The sequence below is a fragment of the Aythya ferina genome, assembly GCF_964211825.1.
Source record: "Aythya ferina genome assembly, chromosome: 2".
NCBI classification, from domain to species: Eukaryota; Metazoa; Chordata; class Aves; order Anseriformes; family Anatidae; genus Aythya; species Aythya ferina.
Window position 1 is genome coordinate 40044787 of NC_140297.1, and position 26483 is coordinate 40071269.

At 39.7% G+C, this 26483-nt stretch overlaps 1 long non-coding RNA gene across 1 annotated transcript in view; it reads right to left on the reverse strand.

Moving 5' to 3' along the window:
- Window positions 1-503: 503 nt before the first annotated feature.
- Window positions 504-26483, reverse strand: part of LOC311431701 — a 107870-nt gene continuing 81890 nt past the window's right edge. Inside the window, exons 4-5 of the long non-coding RNA XR_014689583.1 lie at window positions 17912-17993; window positions 504-1123 (exon numbers count right to left, since the gene is read on the reverse strand). This is a non-coding gene — a long non-coding RNA (uncharacterized lncRNA). The remainder of the gene's footprint in view (window positions 1124-17911; window positions 17994-26483) is intronic.

Consider the following 26483-nt stretch of genomic DNA (forward strand, 5'->3'; position numbering starts at 1 on the left):
TTTGCCTCTGTCCAATTACACTACATCACATTTGCTGGAAAAGGCAGGTTGAAGAAGATGCAAATGTGATTTTGGGTGGAATTTGTCACCTTCTTTGTGTCTGGCAAAAAAAAAAAAAAAAAAAAAAAAAAAAAAAAAAAAAAAGCTTTTAAAAGCTAGATTATTTTCTTAACATGTTTTGCTTTGACATTTTACTTATTTCAAAACCATTAAATAAGACTGAAAATGAGATCGTTTTACTGTGTATTTACAGTCTGAAATTAACATATGCTTTGGGGCTTTGCTTATTTTCACAGGAAAAAAAAAAAGACAACTTTCCTTTGGGGTTGTCCGTTAACGTTCTTGGTTTGGTTCCACAAGCAAATTCAAAACAAAAAGAGAAACAGAAGAGCTGTAGTCCTTTACAGAGCTGTACTCCTGCAACATATTGCTAGGTCAATTAATGGTCTGTCAATGGGATGTTGGAGGGGAAATCACTCTTTCTCAAGTTTTCTTTAAAAATATTTTCCCTGAACCTTCATTTGCATTCATTTCTCTTCAAAAGTTCCTTTAAGGGTTTTGCCATTGTTGCTCATGATAGCAGAACGCAATAAATTAGCACGGTAGTGTAAAATCTGTTAGCTTTTCAAAATTGTTTACTACATTAGAGCACAGCAGAACAAATGGAGTTTCATACCTGCTAGAGGTAATAGGAACAAACCAGGCAAGTGGAAACAAGTGTAAAATAAGTGGAAGTAATTTCCGCTCTGCTGGCTGAAATCCTATTGCTCCTGAGATCAGGAAGCTTTTGCCAGCCCTGCCACCAACTGCAGTGGACTAACAATTGTCCATCTTTACATATTTCAAAGAATTCCTCAGCCAATATCCACAGTCAATCCTAAAACAGAGATTACATGGCAAACAACATCTTTCTTGGTGATATTAACCCCAATCCAACTCTTGCAACTGTCCTAACATTGCTATCAAAGGACATACTTAACAGTTGTTCAACAAGGTGATAAGAGGAGATAAAGGGAAGTATTCATCACTGTTAATGTATTCTCTCTCTCTGGTCAAAGCAATGAGACTGGCTCCCTTGGAGATCCGTTCAAGGGACCCAAGATGATCTTCCCTCTTGTATGACCTGGGGATTTAAAAAAAAAAAAAGGCAATACCTTCACCCGTGCAAGGGACATCTCTTTGTCCCTTGGAATTCATTGACTTCATAGAGAATATTTATAGGATAGCTGCACTGTGGGTGTTTGATTGTAGGGTGGGAAGAAAAGAATAGCTATTGTAACTTTCCATGTAGATGAACTCCTTCAATAGTTTTACCATAATGTGAAATATAAAAATATTCATACACCTCTACAAACGTACAGCAGAAGACAAAGGCAAAATACTCAAAACACAGGAAATCAAAATGTAATAAAAAAGACAGTTCCAGATTATCTAAATATTCCTCTACTGGCATGTTTATTAGATGGCTATTCTGGCTATTTTGACATTTATTCTCTCTCTTTTTCCCCACTCTGTTCTTTGTTGTGACTATTCTCATTGTTTGAGAGTTGAGAAGAATTCCAAATGAAAGGAGCTACATTTTCAATAATACATCAAACAATCTCAACATATTCAAAAGTGATGGGGCTCATAGTAAATTACATGTTGCGAAGCCTCATCAGCTGAAGCGATTACTCCATTTCTTCAAGCCATTTTAAAAGAGCCAAGAAACTGATGCTATTTACATCATGTATATAAATAACATGTATCTCATATTTATATAAGATGAGTGAGATGGGTGAACGTTTCTGCAAGTGTTCATTTGAATTTTAACTTGAATTCATATTAGCAGTGATTGCACAATGGAGACAATGATTGTAACCAATTCCTTTTGAATTCTTCCCTCTTAGGATTTCAATGAGTCTCTGCTTTTTGCATGAGCTTTCTCAGAGACAGGGGCTTGTGATGACAAGTGCAGTATTTACAGAGAATATTTCAAGAATCATTTCAGGAGTGCTCCTGAAGATGCAGCTATCTGAAGACAAAATTATTGTATTGTGAGGAGTAAGAAAGGAAACGAAACAAAAGAGAGAGATATTTTTTTTGTCGTATTTCTATTGAATTTTGCCTTGATTTCACTTAAAATGTAAACATTGTAAAAATTAAAAACTTTGTTCAACAGATTTCAGAAATGTTATCAGAAACAGGGAGTACTTACTGGTTAATGCCTCTTAATCCTGTAGAAAACAAGATAGGCAAGGGTATATGTTTATTTTATGGACATGAGTACAACGGATAAAGGCAAATATTTTTGCAAGGAACTTCAGTAAATCATATATAAAAGTAGATTGTATAGCACAGCAGGCTTGGTACAGGAGAGTGCTTCACACTGCCAGTGGGTAATATTTCCAGAGTCCAGCACAGGAGAAAAAATGAGCCACCCACATAAGTTTTAAGTTTTAAAGCACCTTGTAGAACAGAAGTTTACTTTGCTAATGAAAGCTTTATATCCAATAAATCTTATCTGCCTTGTAGTATTCTACATGGTGTAGGATACAGTTTCTCAAAGAATGATCCACAAATTCCTTTCCAGAACCCTCAAGGCCAGTGAAGTAGCACATCAGAGGTAGGAAGTGAGTATGGATTTCATATGCAAGGGCTCAGGAAGAAGCAGAAGAGAAAAAGTAATACCAGGAATGCTCATTCATTCATGAAGTGAGAATAACATACTCCACTGATGGCTGAGAAACATGGCTGGAATTCTAAATACTTGTTTTTATTTGTTTATTATTCAGTCTGTAGAATAACTCTTCAGGACCTACAAACAGTACCTATGAACAAGTGGAATATTTAAGAAAACTATAACATACCTTGAGAAATTCTTGCACTATAAAAAGGAGTTAAGATTGACCACATTATTCATCATAGTTAGTTATGTTACATTAAGCAATGCCATGTCAGGCCAAGTTAGTATTGCCCACCAGAAATATCACGCAGATCGGTCTCCCACAAATCCCAACTGGCTAGAAAAAATTACACATTTGGTCTACTTTTATGTTTTCTTCCTGATATAGAAGCTTTCATCAAACTTCTGTCCTCTAACATTGTTTTTACTGAAAAACTCACTTAAGGTTAGCAAGAACTCATAGGACTCAGAACACAGTGGCTGAAGTACAAAAACAATGAGAAATTTGTGGGGACTTCTCAAAAGACTTCAGTGCATCCCCACAAGATGGCAATGTCACAGACATTCCAAAACATACCACAAAATTAATGAATAAAGTCTCTTACCCGTTCATGTTAAGCAGTTGGAAATCTGAACTCTGAGCCTCTGCAACTTGAAAAACAGTATTTCAACTGTGGCCAATGTTTTCGGTATTGTAATTTGCATTGAATTGGGCCTGATTTTTCAGAGCTAGAAAGCACTTCTGGGCCACAGTGGAAAACAGGCAAATACATCAGTTTCTGAAAACATTGGCCTTATATAACTTTTCTGCAGAAAAACAACACATCATAAAAATACAGTGAGGAAAAGCTGTTTCCAGTCCTGTAGCTAAGCCCCAAGACAATACTTTAGCTAATATACATATGGCAAAAACAGATTTGTATAGTGGCTTTTTACAGTTTATATGCATAATGTAATCATAGAAATGGCTTTGAACTTTAATTCACATTTGTCCTTATATGACACTTGCTGAAAGAGAACTGAATCTCTGGCACTGTAGATCTGAAGGTAATGCTGCAGCATGGCATGGCCCTGGGGCCATTAGCCATTCAGCTCTGGTTCTTCAAGGAGAAAAAATGGAAAAGCAGGAAGAAAAAAAAAAAAAAAAGAATAAAATAACATATTAACTTTGCATACAAGCTGTTCCCCTTGTGCATGAAAGCATAAGAAACTTTAACTGTGCCAAGAGAGAAGGAAACCAAGACAAAAACATACTTGATACAGTTATGCCAAACAAGTGGTGATTCCAAGTAAGGGAGCAGGTTCTGAGGGCTCTTTGCAGATGAAAATTGTCAACAGGCACCAAGCCATTCTTGTAATGAGTCAGCACTGAATTTGGTACCACAGCCAGCACTTCGCCACTCTTGAGTAATAAGCTTTGTTTGGGGAATGTCAGCTCAATTTATTTTAAATGGATTAAATTTGATTTTCTATTATGTTGACAAATTATATACAGACAGGCTTAAGAAAACCTCCTTTGGTGATGTTCACGTACATATGTTCATATTTCATATTGCAGTTCAAAAAAGGCTGAGGATCATCAGAATTGTTTGATTATTACTAAAAGAATTTGTAAAATAACGAAAACAACACTCCACAATGAGTACTCCGAACATGTATGAGCAGTTGATTTCCATTGTGTTAGGAAAAAGATCCAACACCTAAAATGCATAGCCTTATGTTTAAATTCAACTAGAAAAACACATAGTTAGAATCTACACATCTTACAAAAAAAAAGTTCAAATATTTAAAATATCCCAACATAAGGCATGATTTATGTGTTCAGCTAAAATGCAGAGCAGTCAATAGGTCATTTACTTATCTTCTAACACACTATCAGAGCTATAAATAAAATGAGCTTGCTTAATAGCCAGAGTACCACCAGAAGCAAAATAGCACTGTAAAAAAAAAAAAAAAAAAAAATCACTATCTCATAAGAAAGGAACACACAGACATTCTCTACAAGACACTGAATTCTCTTAAGTATGCTGACTCCGGTGTGATGACTATGTGCCATCTTCAAAGTGCATTTTCACCTTGCAATTGGGCTAGTAGCTCTCCTCTCTCCCAATCCAAATCTTTAGCAAAAAAAAAAAAATAATAATAAAAAAATAAAAAAATCTAAGAAAGCCAGTGTCTTTTTTCCACTGTGATAGCATTTCTTCATTGTGCCTGCTTGCATAATTGTTATATTCAAAAAATTTTGAGACCATTGACTCATTTGAACCAATTTGAAAGATTAAGATCAGAAATGTAGGCTACAGAATAATCCTGTTAAGCTAAAGAGCAAACACTCTGGTTTTCTTGGCAGGGGTCTCTACACATTGCCTGAATGGGCCTCCGTGAAAGGTTCCTGTGCTGATGCTCCCACTAATCTCTGCAACTGTACCTCCCTTCTGTCCCTGGGGGCCACAAAACAGCAAAGCTTGTGGCACTTTTTAGGTGGGCAGAGGGTCTCAGCACAAACTTAGAAAATCCCTGAATTTAAAAACATTTGCTTTGCTAGATGAAATGCAAACAAATAAACAAAAATCCTCACCAGAATAAATAAATAACATTTTATGTACAGAGAAGTAGCTGTATATATATTCCTCTATAATCCTGCCTCATCTGTGGGAGGAGAGAGAGACAACCTCTACAGAGATGGACAAGATCCTATGCTTAAACTGGATGTAAATGAATGCAGTGAATGTGCAATGGTGTTTTGTTCCTTTTTTTTTCTTCTGCTTGTTCTTTTTTAACCAAGCTTCTGGAGAAATTTATCAGCAGAGGAGAGGGAAAAGTCCTCAAGAATAAAATAAGGGAATGTATCTCACCTTCACCATGGGTGAAAGAGTATATTTTTTGTTTAAAGAGCCAAGTGGTGGCTTTATGGATGATTGCTACCGCGAAGGAAGACACAGAGATGTCCCTTTTATAGAAAACGAGTATTATGGAATAGCACAGTCCCACAGAAGTACTAGCAAAAGGTTTTTTTAGTCAGGAAAATAGATTCTTACGCACACCTTCAAAGTCAGTTAAAATGATGGCATTACCATCCTTAAAAGAAAAATAAAGAAATTCAATTTCTGAGTATGTTCTGTGGTATAACAGTACAGCTGAATATTTTCACTATAAATGTAGCCAATGTTCATTTATCAGTAAAATGAACTTATAGTACAAAAAATAAAGTTTTTTTTTTTTTTTTATGTCCAAAACCAACACCTTAAAATGAGCCTACAGAAGTACAAGCATCTGGCTCCTTCTGTTTCTCCTTTTAACAAGCAGCACTTTAATGACACTTGTTTCCTGCCTCACTGTTCTCCTAATTGGACAGCAAGTCTGAAATGGTAATCACGTTTGGGAGACCTGAAGTAGCTTTTGCTGAAAGCACAAGTAGTAAAAGGAACTTAAAAAACACAACATTAATTTATTCTTTTTGTGTACTTATCTGTAAGTTCTTGCTTCGTGTCACATATGATTGCTTGAAGTATTGATTCATCGTCCTCTCTCCAATATTAATAATTGTTGAAATGCTGCCATTGGTTCCAGTAAAATTCAAGTAATATTGAAGTAAGAATTGTTTCTTTATTCCCAGGAGAGACACAAGTCTTCTATAACATCTACTCGTAAGGGATTTGCTTTTTTACTGTCAACATGCCCTTTTTCACTATTATTGGAAGAACTATACTTCTTTTCTAAAATAGAACTTAAAATGTGTATTGAACACATTTTTAAACAGCAACATACACAGAAACATACACAGTGTGAATCCAAGTCAATGAAAAATCATGAAATGTAAAAACATTGTGAGCAAGAAAGTATTCAGACAGTTATTTTAATTCAACTATCCCAGTGGCTTACATTTACACAAAGCACTTTCTTTCTTACCTTCCATTTCAACGATCAGTAATTAGAGGATTTTTGGCATAAACAAATAGCGAATAAAAGAAGCGGAAAAACACTAAGTGCAGTCTTTTTTTTTTTTTATCAGTTCATGGAAAATAAATCAAAAATATCACTGCTGGTTTTACTTAGTAGTGTTTGAATAAATATTTTTGTAATTAAATCTACCTCATTTGCAGAAAATGTTTACATTTTTTATCGGATGCTCACTTATGGCAAAGAAATGCTTAGTCTTTTCTAATCCACACATATTTGACCATTTAAAATTACATTTCTCCTCAGTAAACTGAAATGAAAAGTTAGGCTAAATATTTCTAATTACATTAAGGCATAAATAACACTATCACTTCATTTATAGTTTTTTTATTAATAAACATTACCATTTTTTCTTGGAAGACAGGGTCAAAATATGTATGTACATCAAATACTTTATTTAAAGTAAGAACAACTACAAAATATTGCAGTCTCTTAGCCTCTGAAGTCCTGGACATGCAGAGTCTGGAGTGATTCTGTATTAGGGATCAGGTGAGTCCCACTTGTACATGGTTCACCTGAGCACTACACAAGGTACCACGTGCATTGTAGAAAGCACTCTCACTTCCTTGACATATGCAATGTAGCTGCTTTCTAGATGTACAGAAATGTGCATGGGAACATGCTTGATTGTCAAAGACACCAATGCAGGTAATAGAGCTTGGATGTCCTCATAAACTACGGGCTCAGGGTCAATTCCCTACCAAGTACATGGTGCTCTGTATGAATACTAAATGTTCTCACCAATAGCAGACAGTTTAGATATAATTCATAATAAGATCCATTCAGTAGTAAAGGCGTTTTTACATAACATGAAGAATCATTATAAGAATATGGGAGAGTATCTTGGGTGATGCAAGTAATATTCAACCCAGTTCCTAGAATTCACATTAGAAGCCTAATTCTTTTTTCTTCCTCAGCAATGAGAATATGCTGGATCAGAGTATCAAGACGAATCAACTCAAGTGCCAGCGCAATTGCCAGAGGGAATTGTCTCCATCATTGCAACACAATATATTTGCCTGGGCATATCACACTAACTAGCTATCTCACTACATTTAGCAGAAGAGACTGCCAAATTACTGTTTAATTCAGTGCAGATACAGATCTAGGCAGCCTATTAAGATCTTCATTTTGACTTATGGTCTGATTTAAAGTGACAATTCAAATCTGCTCTTGTATAACCATAAAATAATGGGATATTAATAATACAGTTTATGCATTTCATGCCAAGCTAAATTTTGAGCATATTAGCAAGATGCAATGAAATATTTAAAAAATATAGTGGAATGATAAATTTGGAGGCTGGAGAAAGGTAACTAAAGTATGCAAGTTTTGAACTGTCATTTTCCTGTGTACACTGGCAAACTTTGTTCCGGGAAAATGCAACAGAATAGACATTTTTATACTCCCACACCAATATTAAACAAGTGTATAACAGATCATTTATAAGTTGTTTTACTCTGTATATTTCAAATACAGAGCCAAGCACTGTCTCACTCCAAGCCTTGACAGCAGAAGCTGAAATGAAGGCAAGAGAATTAAAAAGATCAGTCAAAATTAGAGATGGCACAAGCTCTAAAACTGAAGTGCTCCAGAGCTCCCATGTTGGATTCTGAAACCTTTATAAACCTTCTTATATAGTTAAGAACCAGAAGGAAGGCAAATTAATGAGTTTCCCAAAAACTGTGAAGGGAGGAAGACTCCAGAGACCTCAGAGAAACTGGGGGCTGTAAGCCATGCTACAAGTCAGGCCATTTCTAGCAACATACACACAAGTTTGAAAGCAAGCAACTTGCAAACAACACTTAAAACACAAGCCTAAGTCTTGATTAGAAACTTAATTCATTGTGTTAGAATAATTTAATTTTGAATTTGTCCTGAGTTCATTTGGCAATAAGGGAATTTTTCCACTGATGCCAATGGACAGAGACATACCTAAAATTTTCCACAGGCTGGGCTGCCAGTGGAGATGATCAGATCCAAGAGCACGTATGTGAAGAACAAAATCTGTTCTTAGGGGTGATCAATCAGAACTAGTAATGGCCAATAACTACCAAACTTCAAACTTCTCTCCTGCTTCAACATTGACCCATGTGCCTTAAAGAAATAAATCTATTTTCTACAGCACTTCTTTAACAGGAAATTCTAACTAATGTTCTTCATCTCCTGACAGCAGTTCTTTTTCCTCTGGGAAGTGTCCAGACTACACCTCCCATTTCTGAACCTGCTCTGCATTTGAAACTTAACAGAAAAATCAGAGAGCCTTCCACCTATGAAGAAATACTAACCCTCATGCTCAACAACAATCAGGTTGTGAGCCTTGTACGGAGTCAGCTTTTAGGCAGCTCAAAATTCACTCCATGTTACGTATCATGGAGGGATACCTATTTTAAAAAGAAAAAGCTTGCAGTGAAGATATCTATGACTGCTGGCTATGATTTTTATTAAAACAAAATAAATGTTTGATCAAAAATGAATCTTTAAAATCTATGTAAATGAGATTGTGAAATCCTTGTTGTACAAGGTTAGCTCTCTTTTTAGTATTGCAGGCATGCACTGTGACTACTGCAAGTGTCAGAGCATGAAAGATATCCTTAAAATGCCCAGATTTGGATACATAACAATTTTCACCACTCTCACTGAATGAGAACCAACTTAATAAATCACTAAAATTCACTCTCAGAAAGCTATTTTTCAGAACTGTACAAAGAATCCAGTCAAAGCTGCAACAAATAGAGTTTATGTATTCTTGAATCTGCACTAGTGAGTTTAATAGAATTTATTTATTGCATTCTAAAACATGTCAATACGTTTATGTTTTCTAGGACTGTTTTTCCATTCTCTAAACTAGCACAATTTCAGATCAAAGAATTTTCAAGTCTGTAATCTCAACAATAAATTGTTTTAAACCTATTAGGTCTTTGGAGATGTATTTTTATGATTTTAAGTGGCAAATCTTACAAAACACAAGAAAAGCATACTGCATTAACGTCGTCTTCTTACAACCATATTCTGTTTTATTCCTTGTGCCCTTAAAACATTTTTAAGATATCATTAAAAATGTATTAGGGCTAGTTGCAATTGTTAGCACAAAGGAAAATATTAAAACAAGAGTGGAAATCCCAAAGCAATAGGAACAGGCTGTATATACAGTGCTCATGTTTAAAATGTATGTAGTGAATAATACATCATAAAAGGTTTAACATTTGTTGCCTTTTTTAAGTAGGCTTTTCATGCTTGCATCTGACAGTTATTTGTTATAGAAATCTGGACAGAATACTGGTACTGTGTCAAGATTTTGACAACAGAAAATTGAACATAAGAATTGTAGAAAAGTCTAGACCTCCACGTAATGTGAAGCTCCAACTCACCATTAGTGGTATAAATAGCTCCTGCATGAGTCCTTTGGATACAAATCAGTCGATCACTGTAGTGGGTTTACGTGGCAAGGTTTTGGTAGCAGGGAGCCATAGGGGTGGTTTCTGTGAGAAAGATCTAGAAGCTGCCCCATGTTTGGGAAGGGCCCCCATTGTTTTCCAGATCCGAGCCAATAAGCGATGTTGTTTTGCGCCTCTGTGAGAGCATATTTAAGACAGGGAAAAAACGCTGCGCCACACAGCAGCCGGGAGAGTCAAGGGAGTGGGAGAACAGCCTTGCACCAAGGTCAGTGTAGAAGGAGGGGGAGAGGTGCTCCAGGCGCCGGAGCAGAAGTCCCCTGCGGCCTGTGGTGAGGACCATGGTGAAGCAGGATGTCCCCCTGCAGCCCATGGAGTACCACGGTGGAGCAGGGTTCCACGCTGCAGCCCGTGGAGGAGACCACGGTGGAGCAGGTGGCCCTGCACTGATGGAGGCTGCCGCCTGTGGAAGACCCCTGCCGGAGCAGATTCCGGGCCGGACCTGTAGCCCGTGGAGAGGAGCCCACGCAGGAGCAGGTGATCTGGCAGGAGCTGCTGCCCGTAGGGGAGCCAGGTTGGAGCAGTTTTCTCCTGAGGGATGGACCCCGTGGTACGGACCCATATCTGGAGCAGTTCTGGAAGAGCTGCTGCCTGTGGGAAGCCCACGCCGGATCAGTTCATCAAGGACTGCATCCCGTGGGTGGGACCCCACAGCACAGGGGACGAGAGTGACCGAGAAGGAGCGGCAGAGAAGAAGTGCTGTAGACTGACCATAACCCCCATTCCCCGTTCCCCTGCGCCGCTCGGGGGGAGGAGGTGGAAGAGGGTGGATGGGGGGGAAGGTGCTTTTGGTTTTTTTTCCTTTGTTTTCTCACTTCTCTCGCTTGTTAGTTGTAGGCAATAAATCTTACTATCTCCTTATGCCGAGTCTGTTTTGCCCGTTACAATAATTATTGCGTGATTTTCTCGTCCTTATCTCAATCCTTGAGCCCTTTTCACATATTTTCTCCCCATTCCTCTTTGAGGAGGGGGAGTGAGAGAGCGGCTGTGGTGGAGCTCGGCTGCCCACTCGAGCGGAACCACGACAGTCTTTTTTGGCGCCCAACGTGGGGCTCAAGGAATTTGAGATAAGTATGATAGTTAGTAGAAGTAACGGGCAAAAATATGTGCAGGATGATTGTTAGGAATGTACAAGTTGTGAAGAATTTAAGAAAGCAGTAACTGTGAGATGTTAGTGTGGTGAAGGGACGAGGGGTGGTGTGTGTGTAAAATGTCCACCCTGTCGGTGCTGTGATGATGTTATGTTTATTTTGGTGTGGTGAATTCTTTTTCTTTTTGATGTAAGTGAAGTTTGTGAAGGTTGTTGTGATAATTGTAAAGTGATAGTGTGTTGTGAGTAGTCTTAAATATGCTTTTAACAGAGGCGAGGGGTGGAATGTAGTGGGTTTACGTGGCAAGGTTTTGGTAGCAGGGAGCCATAGGGGTGGTTTCTGTGAGAAAGATCTAGAAGCTGCCCCATGTTTGGGAAGGGCCCCATTGTTTTCCAGATCCGAGCCAATAAGCGATGTTGTTTTGCGCCTCTGTGAGAGCATATTTAAGACAGGGAAAAAACGCTGCGCCACACAGCAGCCGGGAGAGTCAAGGGAGTGGGAGAACAGCCTTGCACCAAGGTCAGTGTAGAAGGAGGGGGAGAGGTGCTCCAGGCGCCGGAGCAGAAGTCCCCTGCGGCCTGTGGTGAGGACCATGGTGAAGCAGGATGTCCCCCTGCAGCCCATGGAGTACCACGGTGGAGCAGGGTTCCACGCTGCAGCCCGTGGAGGAGACCACGGTGGAGCAGGTGGCCCTGCACTGATGGAGGCTGCCGCCTGTGGAAGACCCCTGCCGGAGCAGATTCCGGGCCGGACCTGTAGCCCGTGGAGAGGAGCCCACGCAGGAGCAGGTGATCTGGCAGGAGCTGCTGCCCGTAGGGGAGCCAGGTTGGAGCAGTTTTCTCCTGAGGGATGGACCCCGTGGTACGGACCCATATCTGGAGCAGTTCTGGAAGAGCTGCTGCCTGTGGGAAGCCCACGCCGGATCAGTTCATCAAGGACTGCATCCCGTGGGTGGGACCCCACAGCACAGGGGACGAGAGTGACCGAGAAGGAGCGGCAGAGAAGAAGTGCTGTAGACTGACCATAACCCCCATTCCCCGTTCCCCTGCGCCGCTCGGGGGGAGGAGGTGGAAGAGGGTGGATGGGGGGGAAGGTGCTTTTGGTTTTTTTTCCTTTGTTTTCTCACTTCTCTCGCTTGTTAGTTGTAGGCAATAAATCTTACTATCTCCTTATGCCGAGTCTGTTTTGCCCGTTACAATAATTATTGCGTGATTTTCTCGTCCTTATCTCAATCCTTGAGCCCTTTTCACATATTTTCTCCCCATTCCTCTTTGAGGAGGGGGAGTGAGAGAGCGGCTGTGGTGGAGCTCGGCTGCCCACTCGAGCGGAACCACGACAATCACTTAAAGCCATCTCCTTTCTATCTACCACACTCTGTAATAATATCACTTTGCAAGTACAATCTTTTGTCAAGAAAGCTTCCTAAAGGGGCTATCTTATGTCCTATAGACAAGGTAGCCAAGTTTTGGAGATGCAACTGCATAAATTACTCAAAATCAAGAAAGAAAAAACAAAACAACAACAACAACTAGAAGCTGAGGTGAGAATAGGACATATCACAGAATCACAGAATTTCTAGGTTGGAAGAGACCTCAAGATCATCGAGTCCAACCTCTGACCTAACGCTAACAGTCCCCACTAAACCATATCCCTAAGCTCTACATCTAAACGTCTTTTGAAGACTTCCAGGGATGGTGACTCCACCACTTCCCTGGGCAGCCTGTTCCAATGCCTCACAACCCTTTCAGTAAAGAAGTTCTTCCTAACATCTAACCTAAAACTCCCCTGGCTCAACTTAAGCCCATTCCCCCTCGTCCTGTCACCAGGCACGTGGGAGAACAGACCAACCCCTACCTCGCTACAGCCTCCCTTGAGGTACCTATAAAGAGCGATAAGGTCGCCCCTGAGCCTCCTCTTCTCCAGGCTGAACAAGCCCAGCTCCCTCAGCCGCTCCTCGTAGGACTTGTTCTCCAGGCCCCTCACCAGCTTCGTCACCCTTCTCTGCACCCGCTCAAGCACCTCGATGTCCTTCTTGTAGCGAGGGGCCCAAAACTGAACACAGTACTCGAGGTGCGGCCTCACCAGAGCTGAGTACAGGGGGACGATCACCTCCCTAGCCCTGCTGGTCACACTGTTCCTGATACAAGCCAGGATGCCATTGGCCTTCTTGGCCACCTGAGCACACTGCTGGCTCATATTCAGCTGACTATCCACCATCACTCCCAGGTTCTTCTCTGCCTGGCAGCTCTCCAACCATTCCTCTCCCAGCCTGTAGCTCTGCTTGGGGTGAATGGTTAATGGTTAATGTTTTTTTTTTCCTCATGCTTTGGTTTGCAGTGCTCAACAGAGGTAAGCTCGTGGCAGCTTACATTGCTCCAGGGGTGCACAGATGAGTAGACTCTGCTTAAAAGTCATCTCAAAACTTTCACTCAAAAACACATGTTAAAATCTTTCAAGCTGTAAGGAGTTCAGAAAATCCCTGTTCATTTTGCTCTATTATCAGAGTTTCCAGAATCAGGGTGGCCCAGGATATGAAGTGTTCAGGTGCCTATACAGACAGCAAGTTTTCCTACTTCATGCTCAGATGAAGGAGGTCTGATGTAACATTGGTCTTTCAGGAGTGATTCCAAGATGAACTGGGATTTTGCCAAGGAACACTTTGCACATTGCTGCCTGTGTCACCTCCCCACAGCACCCAGAAAACTTTTTTGACCTCTTGTCATACCCTACCTGTCTGTCCTCCCTTTGTGATTTTCAATGCCTTCCACAGATATATTCGACTGTATCTAAGTAACCGTGCTTCATTCCAAATTTCACCTCCAAATGTTCTTTTTTTTTTTTTCTGCCCTCACTTTCAACTCTGAGCCTCATTTGTATCCCTGCAAGAAAGTGGAACAGCAGCATGTTGCAAAGATTCTTTTCATCTTTAACTTGGCCATTTTCATTCATGTGCTTATCTTATGGCCAGGCACGGCAGATTCATGCCTCCCATTCAACTTAAGTTTGGTTAATAAGGAATATTCAGCATGAGCTAAACCTCAGAAATACATCACTGAGATTTAACTGGATTGATACAGATATATAGGCATATTTCCCTCTGCCAATACAAAGACTGAACTGAAATAAAGCAGCCCTGCCATTTTTCAGACCGGCAGGGTCCATTCTTAGAGATAAATGGTCTTGCAGGAAATCCATCTCTCCCATTTCTGAAATATTTTAACATATCTTCATACCCTATACTAACACAATCTTAATGTCTTCTTGAGATCTCTGGATATCACTCCGCACATGCTGGAGAACATTATTGCTATCAGTCGTTGTTCAGGGAGTTCCTGGCAATGAAACTACTTGTTCTCTTGTTTACTTTGCAGGCACACAGAAGATAAGGGCAATTCCACTAATAAGCTACATAATATTCTTGTAAAAACAACACTATGTAATGGGAAAAGTGAAATCCAAATAGGTTACGGCAAGGGAGAAGTCAAAATGCATTACACAGTCTCTCTAGAGGGAGTACCATTGGCAGTCTCCAGCTATGTAACATTTCTGGTTGCCAGCACAGGAAAAAAAAATGTACTCATTTTATTTTGTTTTTAAACAGATGCCTGAGAAGCACTTTTCCAATCCCTTTTCCTACTGAAAAATTCAGACACTACAGTGTCTCCAGAATTACCAAAATTAAGACATCACTAAATCCAGATGAGTAGAAAATTAAGAAAAATACTAGACGTAAATGTACCAACTACATTTTTGAGAAAATACTTCTTTCTAAGGCTTCTTCCCTAGCTAACAGACCTACAAACATTTTCACTTGAGGAGTAAAGAGAGAGCATAGAAACCTTCCTTAAATATAGAAGAATACATGCGCCCTTGCTGCAAAGAAGGTTAGGCTGCTCTAGGAGGAGTGTTGCCAACAAGAGTAGAGAGGTAATCTTTTGTGTCTTCTGGTGAGGACACACATGGAGAGCTGGGCCAGTTCTGGGCTTCCTAGCACAAGAGAGACACAGACACAACAGAAAGAGTCCGACAAAGGGCTACAAAGATGATCAAGGGACTGGAGCATCACTCCTGTGAGGAAAGGTTGAGAGAGCTGTGACTCTTTAGCCTAGTAAAGAAAAGATTCAGAGCGGATCTCAAAAACATATAAAAGTTCCCAAAGAAAAGATGAAAAGAAAACAGAGCAGGCTCCTACCAGTGGTCCCAGAGAGGTGAACACGAAATGGGCAAAGACTGGAGATGAGAGATATCTGGGAAGATTTTCTGACAGGTAGAAATCTTTTCCAATCCTTCTCCAACTTCCTCAGGAGATCTCCAGGCAATGATTCCTGTGGCCCCAGCTTTGCTCAGCTCCCTGTGCAGAGCTACTCAGGACCTGTCCCCTCAGGTGTCCACAGCTCAGGAACATACAGGAAGCATCAGAAACAGAGCTCATGTTTTGCCAGCAATCTTTTCAGCCATGATCCTTTCCTAGACCCTGCTCCCATCACCCTTGCAGCACAAAGCCCCAGCATGACCAGTACTGGGCCACCCCAGCACCCTGTAGGTACTAGACAGGGGACACTGGGTCCTGCTCAGCTCCCCATCACAACTGGGATCCAGTGCCACAGGCACCTGCGGGGCAGATAGTGACTTGGTAATATCACTGAGTGAAGGGTTGTGACATTACCGAGCAACAAACTGTGCCCCTCAGTGCTTATCCGGGGGCACCAGCAGGGTCAGGTAACCTCTTGACCAACCTCTCCCACATTGGAGAGATATTCAAATGCCATCTGGACATGGTCCTGAGCAACCTGCTCTAGGTGGCTCTGCTTGACTAGGAGTTTTGGACCAGATGACCTCCAGAGGTCCCTTCTAACCTTAAGTATTCTTTTATTCTGTGATCACAGTGTTTCAATGCTACAGAAGGAAAGGAAACTCAGTATTTCATATAAACAAACAAGCAAACACACAAAAGCACTGATCTGAAAGACATCTTTAAATGTAGGGCACTGCATGAAATCGAGCTCACTCACAAGTTCCTGAAAGGCAGGTAAAACAAATCACCAGAAGGAAAGCCCTCCCAAACAATCAGAGCAGTAATAGTAGTGGTATTGGTGCCAACCGTCTAAAATCCAAATTCTGTCCCTGCCTTCTCACAAACTGCTAATGGAAGCTTATTAGTCTTTTAACTCTCCAAGTCCCGGCTACAATTTTACTTCCTAGGACTGTTATATGGACAAATTCAAGTGAGATGTTTAGACACTGAAATGAGAACCAAGGCTTATATGAGACACTGAAATGAGAACAAAGACTTATAAAAACATGTAGATGTGTCAGCACAGGAGATAAATCACTCAGAGAAGTTGCATTTGTTCATTAGTTGAAAGCCCAGCCCAGAAAAGCCAGCAATTTACAGATGTTCCCTGTCCTCCATTGCTCCTCCATTCTTCCATGTACAGCACTTGGCTCTGCTAATGTTCCAACCCTAACATACAAAGCTGAGCTTGTAATAACAATCTCATTGCACAAACAGCACATACAGCTCACAAGAGTTGACTTGTATCAGCTTGTAAGAAGCTTCATGACTTGCCCAGGCTGATGCAGGCTCCAGTTCAGACAGGCAGCATCACTCTTCCCTGTGACTTATCCTGTTGCTTTCCATGGAGACATTCACAGAGAAAGGATTTGAATGTAATGGTAGCTGGCAGAACTTGGATTGGAATGATGACTCATTCCAGGAAATCTGAGCCATAGGTCCATACAAAACATACCTCATACACTATGCATTTCAAAATATACAATTTTGCTATGGGTTTTAGAGAACATAAAAGCACCTATGCAACTCAGCTTTTCAAGCCTTGCTTCCTACAGCACCTGGTGGGAAATGCAGATTTTAGGAACATGATTTTACATTTCAGTGCCAGGTAAGTTTTTGTTTGTTTACTTACCATTTCTGTTTTCACTACATGGAATATAGTTCCTGATTCTTGTGGTGGGGAACACCACCAGTCAGTCTCGAGGTGGGTCTGTAACACCATGTACGCTTCATATGGTGCCTACCATTCAGGGTCAGCTAGAGAGGCTCACACTGAGTCACTCCAACAAAACAGCGTTTAAGTCTACTTCATGCACACACAGATACTTTGCAGTCTGTCTCAGCATCCATTTCTTGGTCAGCCACAATAGAAGAGCAGTGAGACTCCTGAAGTCACCCTGTCACAACCAATTGAATCGTCTTTGACACCATGGGGCTTCTGTAATAAATATGTACGTGTGGCTACAGAACTTAAAATTCAGTATGCCTTTGGGAAAAATCACCTTGCATCCATGTGAGAAAACTAACAAGGAGACTTAAAAACTTCACAACTAATATTTAGAAAATATTCGAAGCTCGGGGAGGAGATGACAACCAAATAAATAACCAGGCTTGAGAAAAGTGGTGGAGACTATATCGCAATCTGCCAGTCAAACAGCAGGGAAAAAAACATCAGCCCAAACAAACTGAAAACAACAAGAAAACACTCTTACTGCTGAAAATCTTGTACACAAAGGAGGCATAGGAAATCCATTGGGAAGGCACTGTGCTAGACTTGTTAAATAGCGAGGCAGAAAAATAAAGCCGATAAAGCATAACAATGCCTAAGAAACTGATAAAGTATTTCCAGTGGAAAAGTTACTAAGTTAACCAAAAGAAACCAGACTTCTGGAGAGAAGAAGAGCAACAAGAACAGCTCAGCCTACTGCTAGAAAATGCAACTTACAGCTGAGATGGAACAGCAAAAACAAGAGAATAAGATGGCTGAGACTCCAGGGAAGCCCACACTCTGAGTTGTTCAGTCTGATCTGAAAAACAAAAAGAAAGAAAAGATTCATAGTATATTACTAAACAGTCATACAGCATTAGCTGAAACAACTAACAGTAAGTTACTGGAAGAAACCAGAGAGTCATAGCAGAAATATTTATGTAAAATCAAAGAAGAAAGGTTTCACATCAAAGTATGTCATTCAGAATAACTCAAAAAAATATTACATACTTAATGCACTTTCTGATATATATTCCATTGGTTCCTTTTGTGTCTGAGCTTGCTATCCAGTGGATTGATCACTACTCCAAAAGCTAGGACACCCCATGTCATAGCCATGTGAGCTGCCCCAAAGTCCTACCCTGATCAGGAGGTTTCACAAACCTCCCTGCTGCCAGCAGCTCAGTATTGGCATTTAGCTTCCCCATGACTTTCTTTTTAATGCATAAAATTATTAAAACTATGAAAAAAAGAAAAAAGTACTAGTACGATTATGTTTTAATAAGAAAAATCTTTCACTGGTTAACTCCACAGAAAAGATGAAAAGATATGAGATCAGAGACAACAAGCTCCCAAAATAGTAAGACACTGGGGGATACAAGAACTCTGAACTAAAGGAAAAGAGAAAACTTCATCTCTCTCTGATTTGAGAAACTAGACAGCATCTCAGCAGGAAAGGGGCCATATTTGTGCAATACCAACCTGACCTAGTGATCTCTAGATGCTACTGTAATACAACTATAGAAAGAGTGAGAAAAGGTAAGCCACTTGTGCATTTACCAGGCTGCCTGAATCCCACAAGAAACCTCATCTGGCTGTTTCCTAATCTGAGCAAGTTTGTAAAGAAAGCCTCTATTGGAACACTTTAAACACTTCTTTCAGTTAAAATAAACAACAAAAACAACAACAAAACAACCCTAAGCTATGAAGTATGTGAAAACTAAGAAAGGAGAACACAAACTAAGCAAAAGTGTTACAATCTTCTAAACAGTCGGCTTTTTTTTTTTTTTTGGTTGTTTGTTGGTGGAAAGAGTGTCTTCCCATGCTGTGAAACAGACTTTATTTACCCAGCAGATGAATATGAGTGGCTTTTCTCTGCAGATGTTAAGATGACAAAATATGTGAAAGGGCCTTGGGCAAGTAGACAAACGGCGGTGGAAACCCAGAGGGCTGTTGAATCTCTCACTTTAGCAAAAACTGTAAAGTTGACAAGATCAAGATTGACCATGACACAGCTTAGTTATTCCCTATAAAAATACCTAAAACAGCACAACTCCACCTGTCCCTAAACCATTTTTTTCCTCAAAAATCTAATGAGGCCAGTTACCAAGAGCAGCAGATACTATCTTGTTAAGGAGTTATTTCTTTGCCTAAGTCTTCTAAGAAATAAGTTTTGTTTTTCAGTAAGGAATATTCCTCAAGAATATGGAGCACTCATAGGTCTGACTTTACTCTTAAAGATCCTTCCCACTGTGCTGCCTAAATAGGTGGCAGCACTATAACTGCCATTTCCTCAGCACCCGCTGCTTCTGAAAATACGTGTAAGATCTCAAGTTTTAGGAGCTTGTTTAGAAAGCTATGTAGGCTGAAGTCCCTATGACAACAACAAAAATCAGAATGGAATGCAGAAAGAGGTATTGAAAGAACAGCAGCTTTTAATATTCTAGGTTGCAAGCAACACACCTTCAGCCTATCTGAATAGTGCAGTAAAAACTTGAGCCAGATTCTTGTTCTAAAGAACCTGACAAATAAAGATCATAAAGCTCTGGTCTATAAAAGAAAGCAGAAGGGATTCCTGAGGAGAAGATGCTCTATGTTAGGTAATTCTTCGGCTGCCTCAAAGCTGCTTTAGGATCCCATTAGGAGCAACACTAGCCTTTCACTGGGTGTCAACACCCAAAGGAAGCCAGACTGCGCTATTGCCCATCCCTTTTCCCTTAACATTTGGTCTACAGCAAGTATCAAGACAATCAGATTGTTTTGATGATTGCTCTGACAGGAAAAAGTGCATATGAAGTATACTCAACATGAACTTTTCTATCTTCTGTACTGTGTCTCCCAGTGCTATTTCCAGCAAAGTTTTTTTGTTTGTTTTGGTTTCATATAGTATAAATTACCTAAAATTCCAAACTCCACGTGACATGCAAAACAAGGCTTTTGGTGATCCTGTTTCCCCAAAGCAATCAACCAAGCCACATTCCAATGGCCACCTAACTGCAGAGACACCTTCATTTTAGACTGCACAGTCCCTGAGACAATTTGATAAAAAGTGCTTACACACAACACCATGACTCTTCAGGGACATGAATATTTATCTGCTGTGGTCCAAACACTAGACATAAATACATTACTACCCTACTTTGGTCTCTGTAGGATCTAATTGTCTAAGATAACTCACAGCATGCCCTCTGCATAAAGACCACCTACAGTCCAACACTAAGCACAGCAGTTAGGGAAACTTTCATTACAATCATAATTACTTTAGAACTCTCTTTTTACTGGAGTCCACACCCAGGAATTAATAGACCTAACATCAGAAGTTCACTCTCAGCCCAGCTTTAAACTACACAAAGTGCTTGCTGATGGGGACAGAAGGAAATATATTTGCACATCTTACAGGTCAGATGAACGGTATGCTATAAGTGCCTCTTCTGTCCCTTAAATGTACGGGGGGGAATCTAGACAACTAATCAACATTATGATTCCTAGAAGCCATTTATGAATTCAAGCATGATGACCTAAAGGCTTCACTGTGCATCTCTGACTCTGGTTGTCTGGCAATAGCTCTTACACTTCCTCCTGCATAATTTTCTCCTAGATTTTTGGAAGTACCTATGATCTCATATGTGGTACAGCTAGTCTGGTGGGGCCTCGGTGATAGCACATCATTTGCTGGTGATAGAACACCAGCCTAAATTGGAGAGGACATTGTGAACCCTGTTAATGGTCACCCCTAACTTTTCTCCTGCTTCATCACTGCAGATTGTTAAAAGTGAAGGGGAAGATTATACTAATTAATTTACTCCATAAAACCCTTTGAGATCTTAAGATGAAACAGCCTATGTTAGTGCAAAGAAGCAATGTCATTTTGACCCTTTCAAATACAAATTACGACCACTTCAGAAAAAGTTTCACAGCATTTTATACATCTTCATATATGTCCCTAATTGTAAGTCCTCCTCTTCAACTAAGGCTGTCTTCAGTCTATGATCAACTGATCTTTCTGGGGTGTCCTTTTAAGTCAGTTTCCAATGAACTGAGAAAAGAAAAAGAAAAACTTAAAAAGAAAAAAAAGAAGAAAAAAAACACACATCAAGAAGAAAACTGATTTTCACTAAACAGCACAGAAAGTGCTGGTTTCTCAAATCAGAAAACTAAAGCCAGTCAAGCTAAACAAAATAAGTCTTGTAAAATCATTTCACAAACTGATTTTCTGATATTATACTATATGTTATTGTCAATCTCTTCTACCTACAAAAACAGATCCTCCTATATTTGAGATTAGGTTAAAAAAAAATTAGGTTAAGTGCTTGAGTGAGTCCAAGTCTGGATCATTGTCTTTCAAACAAGAATTTTATTACGTTTATAAGCACTTTTACATTCCCAAGTGAGAGAAGCAGTATGCTTCAGCAAGGAATTAATTCCCAGCATGCTGATTATAATGTAGGTTTAGTTTGTCTGTGTCAGGTTGGATTATTCCAGGCTACAGATATTCACTATTTACACTGACCTAACATGCAGCAGTTCTAAGTCAGACAGCTACTGTAATGTTATCCTGAGTTTGACCCTAAGAAGTCATTCCCTGATAAAATGATGTCTCTGAAGTGGATGTCAAATCTGATGCAGAAGAGGTGTCAAATTCTACATATAAATAAGTTCTAAATAAGCTGTTTATGTCCAAGTAATGAAACAAAATAACTGTAGTTAGTTAAAAAACAAGTGCAAGAAAGCAGCTAGGCCCATTTTCTTTTTCTGAACCTGTGTATGTAGCCATTGCTGGACAACACACATGAGGAACAGTACAGATCAGAATAAAAGCCTCTCTTGTATACTTCATATTTGGAGTAAATACAGGCACCATCTTCAAGGCACAGTCCCACAGACAGATTCCTTCTTCCAAAAGTATCTAAACATGAACATCTTTAGCTGCCCAGATACCGTGATATGACAACTTTCACATCCACATCCTCAGATGTGGATAATACACCCAGGACTGCTGCCTGTCTGTAAACCAATTTTATTACAGGGGAAAGAAGACAGGGGTGTGGCAGCAAGGGGAGGCATTTTGTCCAGTAACATGCAAATGAATAAAAACTTCATCTTTTAAAAGCTGTTAGAATCACAACTATCTTCATTGGAGCTCATTACAAACAGCAACTCTACTAAAACAATAGAAATTCCCATTTCTCCAGCTGTATGCGGCTGCAGTGCCCAATTAGCGTACATGGGAAAAATTTTCTATAAATTCTGATAACCAGTATGTAAAAGTTAGGCAAAGGCATCTGTTTCCAAGAGACCCATTTAATGATTTATATTGTGCAGTCTGTGAAATGTTGTTTCAGGAAAGAAGCATTTTGAATCACACAACAGTAACATGAGTTTACCAGTTAGGATATCTTTCAATAGTGAAATCATATAGCATACTGATGTCCTGTAGAGCCCAGAAGCCCTCATTAAGTTAAAGTTCACATTTAATTGCCCTAACAGCAGTCATTAGGTTGAAGACCTCAAACTGCTTTCTCACAGGGCTGCACATACTATGCTTGCTCACACCAATATAAGCCATGGGGCTTTCAGGTCTCACGAGTATCATATACCCTCTTGTGTTACTAAGTGGTGGCAATCTCTGCCACAAATGCAAACAAACTTTTTTTCTTTTTTTTAAGCCTTTTAACTCTCATCAGCAGAAGCAATACAAACTGCAACTGATTTGAAAGACCAGAGATGCAGAACAGCTGCAACATTTCAGCTCCGGGAACTTTCCTTTGAATGTGCTGCATTCTTCATTTTATGCGGATTCTCAAGTGACAAATCAAGGAGGAGGGAAAGAGGCCAAGATAACACAATGAGAAAGAGTGTATACCAAAAAGGACTTCCAGAAACAGTCTTGTTTATAAGTGGCCTCAGATACTGCGATTACTTACATATGAGTTTTCTGGAACGCGAAGTCATCTGGCAAAAACAATTTTTTCAAAGCAGGGGTTCCAGAAGTGCAGCCTGTTTGCAGGCCATGGAGCATCATTGCATGGTTTGCACTGGAGACTTTGCATATAGCTTCTTCGGACAGACCCAGATCTATAGCAACTGAAAGGTCTGGAACTGCTATGCTAGAACCAAAATTTACATTAGGTGCTCCAGGAAGTAATGCCTGCCATCAAATTCCACAGTGACCCATGGAACAATCATCCCAGGAGAGTCCGGACAGTGCCCCAGACATACATTCAGATCCTGTACACTCCCCCAGCTACACCCATTGCTTTGTTTGGCAGTGAGAATCTGTTGGAGACCTATTCCAGGAGTACTTTTGTCACCAGGCAAAGAGTGAATTTCTACTTCTGTAAGGACAGAAAAAGAAAAGCAATCCTGACCTGCTATGTAGACAAGGAACTGAATTAAGAATTTTATTTTTCCCCTAAATATACATTTATTATTTGGTCCTGCCTGATAGACCTTTGGAATTCTTGCCTTAGACGGTATGCAGGACCTATAAACCTCTCAGTGTAGACCATGTTTCTTTTCTAGTAAGGAAGAACAATTTACTAGCAGTGGAGTTGGACTTCACGATCAAGTGCTGGCACATATGCTTTTTAATGTGCAAACATTACTTCCTTGCTCCCTTCGTGCCAATGCTCTTTACTGACATGCCTTCACACACACAGCCTTTAATTTGCTAGGATTCCCAAAATATTGTTAAGAGTCTCACTTGGGATGCCTTACCCACTTTGCCAGTGCTGAATGCTTCAACTGAAAACACATTATCCAAATATAGAAGCAAAAAAAATACAGAAGCAAAATATTTACTGAATGACAAGGTATTTCTGAAATATGACCATCTTAACAGGATGTAAATATTCTGTAAAAATATCTTATTCCAAATATATCTGATCAAGCCTAATTGCATGAAATTGACCCTTGCACACAGGTACCCCAAGTACCGCTGCATTGAATCAATGCAAGACATTTCAAGCATTCAGTCTCTTAGGTTTTCCTTATCCTCCTAAACATCTAATTCATGAGTTCTCCCATTCACATCCATTAATAACAGTACAACTAATTCTTTCAGCCTTGGCATCCCTTAAGATTATCCCAGGAGAAGAAACCTTTTGAAACTATGACTGAGTTTCTGGAACCTGCCAGAGACAGCAGTTAAAGCTCATCACGTGTTCTATCTTACTGAAAGTGGTCCAAGCCATACCTTGAAATCAGATCACCCATGCTTCCTATATTTCTATGGTGATGCGACTTGCAATCATAAATAAAAAAGAAACCTGGAATTCGTTCAGTGTTTAATGCATTTAATATCATAAGAAAAAACATAATTAGAGGTAAGATGTAGCACTACCTGTCTAATATCTGGCTACATAAACAGGAAAGGAAATCCTAATAAATAAATAAAAATAGCAACAAAAAACTATGTTTAGTCATATCACCTCTGTGTGGCATGTGTTTTAATATCATGGGTTTTATTATTAAAGTAGCACAAATGTCTGGAAAAAAAAAATAAAAATACAGATTCTGTGCCACCAGAACTTTACTAACATACAAAAGGAAAAAGGAATATATACACGTATTTTATTTAGTTCTAGCTTTACAGATGTCATGAGCATACTGGTTTTTGAACTCTGTCTCCTGCTTTGTTCCAGCATGTATCCTAGTGTATACCTGAGCATGCAGAGTCTGAAGTCACTGCTACTGTGCTGTATTACCATATTGGATATGTACTGTATTAGATGTGACACCTTGTCTTTGCAAGTGCAAGATATTGCTACATATTGTTCCCTATAATTATAATGCTGTTTTATATCACTACAAAAGAAAATGAAAGCTACACCCTGTAGAATTATTTGTGGCATTTCCATAATTATGCAGATGTATACACTACACAGAGAAACAATTTGTGGGAATACAGCCTGGAAACATGCATTGTCTCAAGAATAAAGAACATGAATATGCTTGTGAGATGTCTATAGGCTATCCAACAAAACAGTATCTTCTCAACAGAAAGACCTACTAGTAAGAGGGAGCCATATAAAGAAATATATAATTTACAGCTGCATACATTTCTTTTACTCAGTGATATATAAATTTAAACCAGAAACAATATCATTTGCCTTTGTTCTACATTCTTTGTATGAATACAGCTATACAAAATCTAACTTTGTTAGTATTATTTTATGCAACTGAACACTACAGATAAGCTGTAATATCTGCACAATAATTAATGACAGCATGTTGCGCCTTGTCAGTAAAGAATTCATTTTTTTTCCTGTAAAATTATTTGTATACAAAGGAACACAAGCAAAGCATCAGCAAAAATATTTTCTCCTATGTTCTTTCCTCACGTGCAAAACAGGAGAAAATAAGCAGGATGTAACTCCCTTGGGAAAGAATTCTGAAGGTGAAAGGTAAGAAAGAAAAATGTTATATTAAAAACAGAAGTATTTGTATTGCAGTCCTATTAGTTGTGAAATACATATAAGGCTCAAATAAGTTCCAGCTTCATTGGGTTCTGCCTGCATCTTCTTTTTCTACAACAGATCTTTCTATAGCCATAAAAATAGTTGATACAGCGCCACACAATACAAAACCATCTTCAGTGATCGTCAGCATCGCAGCTCTATACAACTGAAGTCAACATAATGTCTGCTAATGATTGCAAAAGGACACGTAGCGTGTAGTCATCTTCTTGGAAAGAGCAAAGCCATTTGCAAGGTACTATTCTGTCCCACGCAGGCAAGGTGGCAGAGCATAGCCAAGGGCTAGAGATGGCTATCTCACAATGAGATTTTACATTCTCTAAAATCAATAGCAATTCAGCTGCAAAAGTACAATCCAGTTATGTGCTATCATCTTCCCTTATTACCATTATTTTTAAGAGAATCTAATGTTTGCTGGTTTTCCGTTTGGCATCTGGTTAAAAGAATAATCAGAAGAGCTACAGCTGGCAGAAAAATGGGTCCCTCTGGCATTGTTCAGCAACTGAAATGGGACTCATGCAAACTTCATTCAGAGGGTGGTGAGGCACTGGAACAGGTTGCCTGGAGAAGCTGTGGATGCCCCATCCCTGGAGGTGTTCAAGACCAGGCTAGATGAGGCCATGAGCAACCTGATCTAGTGGGTGGCATCCCTACCTATGGCAGGGGGGTTGGAAATAGATGGTCTTTGAGGTCCCTTCCAATACAAGCCATTCTATGATTCTGAAGTCCAGAGCATGCTTTCCTTTGTACTGAACTTTATTGCCTGGCTTGTTGTAACAAAGATAAAGAAGGAATTGTATTAGGTTTACATTGCAAGGTTTTGGCAGCAGGGA